Below are 7,481 nucleotides of genomic sequence, written 5' to 3'. Positions count from 1 at the left end.
TATGGACCGACGGTACGCCGAAATGCATTGTATTTGAATGAATTGAGAAAAAGTTGAAAAGAACAGTGTGAAAACCACGGTTTTGTCAATTGGAAATACTTGGCGAAAATCGACATGGTAAAGAAAAAAACTCATTTTCGAAAAGGGAAAATTAAGCACCTTCAAGGGGTTTTAAGAAACGAAATCGAAAATAAGCACCTTTAAGCACTTCTTAAAAACGCCACGCACCATGTATTAAGGTTAAAGCAATTTCGCTCAGAATTAGGGTTCAAAGTTGAAATTTATATATTTTTACAAGTTTAATAATGCGTATATGACTGTGATCACGTTTATATTTTTTTTACTAAACTTGTCATTTCAATCAATTACCTAATTTCCTCGTCTTATATTGCAAGCTAATTTGATCAGAAGGTAAGAAAAATGAGAAGAAAAAAATGCACAGTGCACATAATATAAAAAGTTTCTCCCTGAATAACTTTTGATCTAATGATCTTCATTTTCTAACACACAATCCTTATAGTTTGAGGGAGTGATCTCAAATATGCAAATTAATAGAGCAGACGTTATTTAAAGTTACAAAATCAGACACAAAAACGTACTTTCTTTTAATAAATAAACCATTTTTTTTTTTCGAGCGATTCAGATTTCCGACACCGGAAATATAGAGGGTAGCCGAAATCTGGGAAATATAGTCCCAAATGAAATTCGCTTATGCTAAAATAATTTCAAACAAATATAACTTTTATTAAGTATTTGATATTTTTTATTATTTATTTCAGTCGAAAAAATTTTAAATTGTAATATACATAATTTTTTACACCATACTAAAGAACGTTACTTAAGATAGCATTATATTATATTTGAGAAAAATGGCAAAAAGATCCTAATAAATCTAATTTTAATTATACTACTTTTTGAAAATTCGATTTCTCAGGATCATACTCTCGAGCAATTAAGTACGAGTCCTAGAAAATGAAGATCCGGTCATTAGATTAAAAGTTATTCAAGGTGGTTCATTTTTTATTTTGCGCACTGTACTGGAATGATTATATTTATCGAGAAAACTTTTGTTAGATAATTAAAAAATAATAATTTAGAGCGGCGTCCTTTTTTTCAGTTAAATATTTTGTACGCTTGTTAAATAATGAGCTGATGATTTTAATTCAATTACAAACATGAGCAGTTTTAAAATTCCTTTAATTTTATTTTCTGATTTATGAGGAAAAACAGTATAGCTGTCTAAAATCTCATGTAACATAAATCTATAAATTTTTAATAAGAAAAAAAGAAGCTGAAAGGAAAAAGAAATCCATTTTGATGAAAAGGAACATTTTTATCTTTCCTTTTTCATTAAAAAGAAAATTTTTGTAGTTCAAACTCATAAAAAATTCAGCACCATACTTCTTCTTATCGAACGAAAAAAAAAGTGGATAATGAGTTTTCACGTGCCATTCTAAAACTTGTTGAAAATAGAATAAAACAGTAATAATTTTTTTTGTCGTATTTAATTCATTTTGGACAATTTTAATTAATCTTATTCCGTAACATATTTTCTCAATTTGCAGTTTAGCATATTTCCAAACCAATGTATTTTATAACCATAACTACGAAGTCCTACATAAATATTGATTATAAGCCTTTTACGTGCCAAGAAGACGTTAAGGTTGGCAATAATAAAAATATTTGTTCAAGAAAAATGAAGACGTTATAGAGGAAAATGACAGTCAAAAACATCATAAATCGATTTCGAGTATTTTCGACATTTAAATTAGTGAAAAGAATAACAAGATTTTTTATTTTAAGAAAAAGATGGAAAAGAATGGCAAGATGTTTTCAAGAAAATGAACTTCGGACATAGTTTTAAAGCTTTTTTTTTTTTAATTTCATTTTATTTAATTTTTTGTAAGTAAGGTTTATTTGTTCTTCACGCCAGCAAACTTAAGCTTTTATTAGTAAAATTAAACAAACAAATAAATTTTTAAAAAAAAGATAATCATTAAAAAATGTGTAGAAGAAATTATTTTTATCGAATTTTTCTTTAATTTATTCTATTTACCAGGGTTTTTTATTTTTTATTTATTCTATCTCCAGTTGGATCTGGTTAGTGCAGAAAATTTTCATTTATTGCCCGGCCGAGTATTTTAGTACTTTCTAAAAAAAATTATATCGAAAAATTATTTTACAATATACAATTATAATTCAATATTTCATGCAAATACATTAAAAAAACTGAATTATTTTTAAATATTTTAAACCATATCTTTAAAGTTTTTTTTAAAAAAATTGAACTGATTGGCTTAAGACTTTGCTATGTTGACATCTGCTGAACTTATTTTATATTCTTAAATAAATAATAGCATTTGATTTATTATATTTTTACTACAAGTTTTAAAGTTAATAATTCCTAAGTCTTATTTTTTCTTCTCTTTATGATACTCACGTTTCACATTTCACATTTTGATCTGCTGCACAAAGCCAAAGAAATTCACGTTTCTTTGGCTTTGTGCAGCAAATCAAAATGTAACGCTTTAAACTGCAGTGGTAACAGGGTCGCTTACGTTTCTTAATATCGAGACATTTTGACATCACGATTCATTTGAAATTGATTCCATATTAAAATATGGAACTATGCCTGGGAACTACAATATATTCTAGTCAGGTGTTTGCTAAACTTTGTTTCAGCTATAAAGCTTTCCCGCTAGTCATGATTTAGGGTTAGGGTACAATAGACTTCTGGTCGATGTATCGACCTCTGGTTTGGTCATCCAATCTCTAAGTCTATAGTAAAATAATTGGGTCATATTTTCCGAAAATTCCCATATATGCCAATTAATATTATTTGCAAAATTTTTCTAAAATTACAATACTACTCTTATACGTTTACTCCCAAAATTCAGAACAATCCAACTTATGTATGTACGGAAAATGGCTGAATTTTCACAACGGAACGAAACTAGACGTTACAAAAAAATATGAACATTAAATTTTTCGAAGATAACCCATATCTGTCAGAAAATATTCATCGAACATTTATAAAAATTCATTTTTGCTCCAACTCATTTAAGGCGCTAATTTTTAAAAAGACATATTTGCTCCTAAACACTTAAGAGAAACAAGCTTACATAGATATAAGTGGTATTTTGCGGATTTTTTTTTCTTTTTGAAAAAGTTAGTTAAAACTGATTTCATCTTAAAATGCTATCTTAAAAAATATCCACATGTGTCTAGAAATACGGGTAAATATAAAAAGAAATTAATTCAAAACACAGAAAGTCCAGCATATATATATAGCACAAACATAAAGGTTGACTATTGTTTTGAAATTGCCTAAAATTTTTGAGAAGCGAGATTCATAGGAAGACTCTTTATATAAATAGACCTTTCACTTTTCACATAAATATATCTTTCATATATCTTACATATAAATATAAAGGGAGTCATATTTATAGAAAATTTCAAAAAAGAAAAAAAAAATCATTCTAAATCACACTGATTCCATAACATGTATAATGCTAAATTAAGGATGGATAGTTCGTTAATTTCATAATTTTTTACAGGGAGTCATTTGTTTGAAAGCTGCTCCATATTAAAATACGTTCGTCATATCCAAAAATAATTCATATATATCTAGAAAAAAAATTTGTTCAAAACACGCAATATTCGGAATGTAAATAACGCTAATAAACGGATGAGTAAAGCAAATTTTTTAAAAAAAATTTAAAAGCAGACTACATCTAAATATTCTTCTTCTTCAATGGCATGACAGCCCAAAGTGGGCCCTAGCCATTTTTTTAAAAAACCTTCAAGGCAGCTCTTTTGTTAGCACTTGTTTTATTGGTCTTTCTCAGCAGTCTCTTTTTAGGCAGATGAGGTTGGGTCAGCCTCTAGACCTTATTCCAGAGGTCTTGGCCAAAAATATTTTTTGTGTTGATCGATTTTTGTTCATTCTAATAACATGGCTAACCCCTTTAAAAAAATATATGTTCTCAAAAAATACCCATATATATCTACAAATATATATAGAATTCATATATATATAATTTTTTCAATCTTATGTTTAGTCCAAATCACGAGATACCAAAAGCCTACACTAAACTAAGATATGCATCAACAATTTGGGAATTTTTTTTTAATTCTTTTTTTTGCTAAGCAAGATTTATCTAAAAACAGGTTTTTTAGTAAAATATGGATGAGATATTTTTCAAAAATACCCATATATGACTTGAAATATTTATAGATTTTTTTTTTCTTGAAAAAAAAAAAAAAAAAAAACTTTTAAATCTGGAATATGAGAGTTCTAAAGCTTATAGAGAATTAACATAAGGTACAATTTAAGAATTTTTGATGGTCTTTGCTCAAGGTGATTCATTTTAAACTGGTTTCATGCATGACAGGAAATGTTTATCCAATAACATACCAAATCCAGAACATATATGTAGCTAACATGGAAAAGCTTCATTTATTACAATCATCTCCCCCTTTTTTTTTAAAAAAAAAAAAACTATTTCATGTGAAAGCGGGTTTTAAAAATTGGTGAGTTTGTTTTAAAGTACTCAAAACATGCCCACCTTGATAATTTTTTAAACTTATGAAGTATAGAACTTATCAAGTAAATCTTTCATCATCATTTTCTTGGGATTATTCATTTGAATCGAATACATTATTTTATTCAACTAAAGGTGAATTTTAACTTCTTTACATTAATATTAGTAACTCAAACATAATGTAGAAAAGATGCAAATTAATTTCTAACCTGCCAATTACTTTTAACACAAAATAATTGTGTTTTTCAAGTACAGATTGTGCTTGACTATAGACTTAATGAAAATCAAGGACATAAGTTTTTAAATTTATTCATAAAGATAACAAAACTTTCATAAGCAACATATAACTTTTCCTCTTTTGAATGCATTTGCAGACTTTGAAAAAAACTAAATAAAATAAATATCAATGAACTAAATACACTTTTACAATAAAATTACATTTTTAATTCATTTTTGATAAACAAAACATATTGCCATCAACTTGTAACATTATGCATTCTACAAAAACCACAAATGCAAAAATAAAATGTGTTTGATTTTTAAACAGACAAAATATAAATAGTCAATTAATTGTGGGTTGAAATTAGAAAGTGAAAGATTAATGTAAAAAGAACGCAGAAGAATTATTGCATTTCTATAACAATATAACCTCATAAATATCAGCAAAAACTTAATAGAAATAAAACTAAGAAATATCTATAACACAAAAATAATTAGAAAAATATATACAAAAGAAAATAATTTATGTAAAAATCCAAAAATAAAGAAATAAAATCTATAATTAAACTACAAAACAAGAAAATTTAAATAAATTCCCCAATATTTTCTATAAGCATGCATCGATGTGTTTCAGAAAAAAACATTTATAAAATAAATACTCTTTAAAATTAATTTGAAAACAATCAAGCACCAGAGGAAAAATTAAATCAAATTATAAAAAGATTTGGATATTTTATTAAATTCTAATCAACAAATTTAAGCAGATAATAATATTATGTAAAAGAGCAAATTATAAAAATACCAGCTAAATAATTAGTTTGAAAATAAAAATAAGTTACAGAATTTGGGATTTTAGAATAAAAATTATGAAACAATATTAAAAAAATGTTCAATAAAATAATTTAAACATAAAATTACTAATTTTAATATATTCAAATAGACATACTTGCAAATAAGTATTACAAAAAAGGGTAATAAAAATTTTGTTATATGGCATCAAAGCCTGGGAATCTACAAGTAGGGTCAACTGGATGAAATTACATCCCATTAAGAAATCCATTAAATTAACCTGCTGATGGTTCTGCACATAGAAAGTCGCATTTTAAGCTGCAGTCTTCTCTGCATAGCAAAACCGCTATTATATAACTGCTGACCGATGTCATTAGATAAGAAAATAGTGTATTGAGGAAGATACATTCTCTCGATTTTGACCATTTGATAAACCGCCAGTGGGTTAAAAACTATACTTTGCTTCTAGCTGTTATTAATTTTTTATTTGAAACAATTACAAATAATACTTGTTCAGTCTTATATTGTATACGCTTTAAACTATTAACTACATTGGAAACTTGCATTCTTGAATTTAATATTGTAATTAACTAATATTTTTTTTCATTTATATGAAAATATATAAAAATTGCTTCAATAAATTAAAAAGTTATAAAACGCAGGAACTCACTTCGCCTATGTGCTAGGTAGAAATAAACTTGATTTAAAAAATTTAAATTAAGTCTGGTTTTTATAATTATTTTTTTATTATAATTTTTTTATATTTTAAAATTTGAAGATTGTTAAAAATGCATTTTTTTTATAATAAGCTTTATACGTTAATTAAACTTCTGAAATTGCTTGTAAAAATATCATAACCATACATGCAAAAACCTTTTTCAGAAATACATATATATATATCTATAGATAGATAGATAGATATGCATGATTGTGGAAGTAATTTAATGAATATTTCCCCCTGGTTGCACCTTCTGGGAATCTAAGGCCTTGAGGGCCTCATAGTATCATTTACCGGAAAAATTAAAATACTCTATTTAATAATATTATAACTTATAAACTGTTTTAATAGATAGAAGAACACTTATTTAAATAAAAATTATTTAATAGTACAATTCTTAGAGCATTTTAAAAATTTCATCCATGTGAAGGTGGGATAGTAATTGTTCAGATAAGACGAAGGGAAAAGAAAGAGAATAAAGACCACTTTTAAAAACTACATTATATGAAATCTAACATGCCACATAAAAGTGGAATAAGCACAACAAAAATAAATATGGTGTAAAATTTGATCCATTATCTAAATCGACTTTTTTTGTGCATTCAATGTGTAAGTTAGCCCCTTTTAATTAACGCTTTCTAAATGAAACATAAAAGTGAAAAAATGCATAAAATTTTTTAAATAAAAATATTCCATAGCATTGCTTCTAAATGTGAATCATCATCATCATAGTTGGCCAGACAACCCGATGTGAGCTAATGCGTTCCTTCTAAATGTGAATATAACATCAAAATAATGAAAGAATAATTTCTAAGATTCATAATTCCTTTTGCTTTTGAGTCCAACGACACAAATTTAAATAAAATTAAGAAATTGGAAAATTAAGAATCTTGGTAATTTAATAAAAAATAATAAATACTGTTTCTTTTTCTTTAACCTTTAAAGAAAAATAGCAGTTAAATTTTTAAAATATACTACAGTTTTCAAATGAAATTTTTTCTACATTTTAAAAAAGGATTTAAATAAGATTTATTTTGTTACTTATGATGCATTACAAGAAACTTATAGCATAAAAAATCCTTCCAATATTAGAAAACTAAATTTGTGTAAAAGATAACCTTCAATGATTTCCCTGCTAATCAGAGTTTGAATAAAATGTACAAAAACACCAGAAAATACACTTAATAAAATAAGGAGACGGAGAAACTCTA

The sequence above is a fragment of the Parasteatoda tepidariorum genome, chromosome 1, assembly GCF_982258835.1.
Source record: "Parasteatoda tepidariorum strain Cologne lab strain chromosome 1, Ptep-v5.0, whole genome shotgun sequence".
Lineage (NCBI taxonomy): Eukaryota > Metazoa > Arthropoda > Arachnida > Araneae > Theridiidae > Parasteatoda > Parasteatoda tepidariorum.
This window is presented reverse-complemented; position numbering follows the sequence as displayed.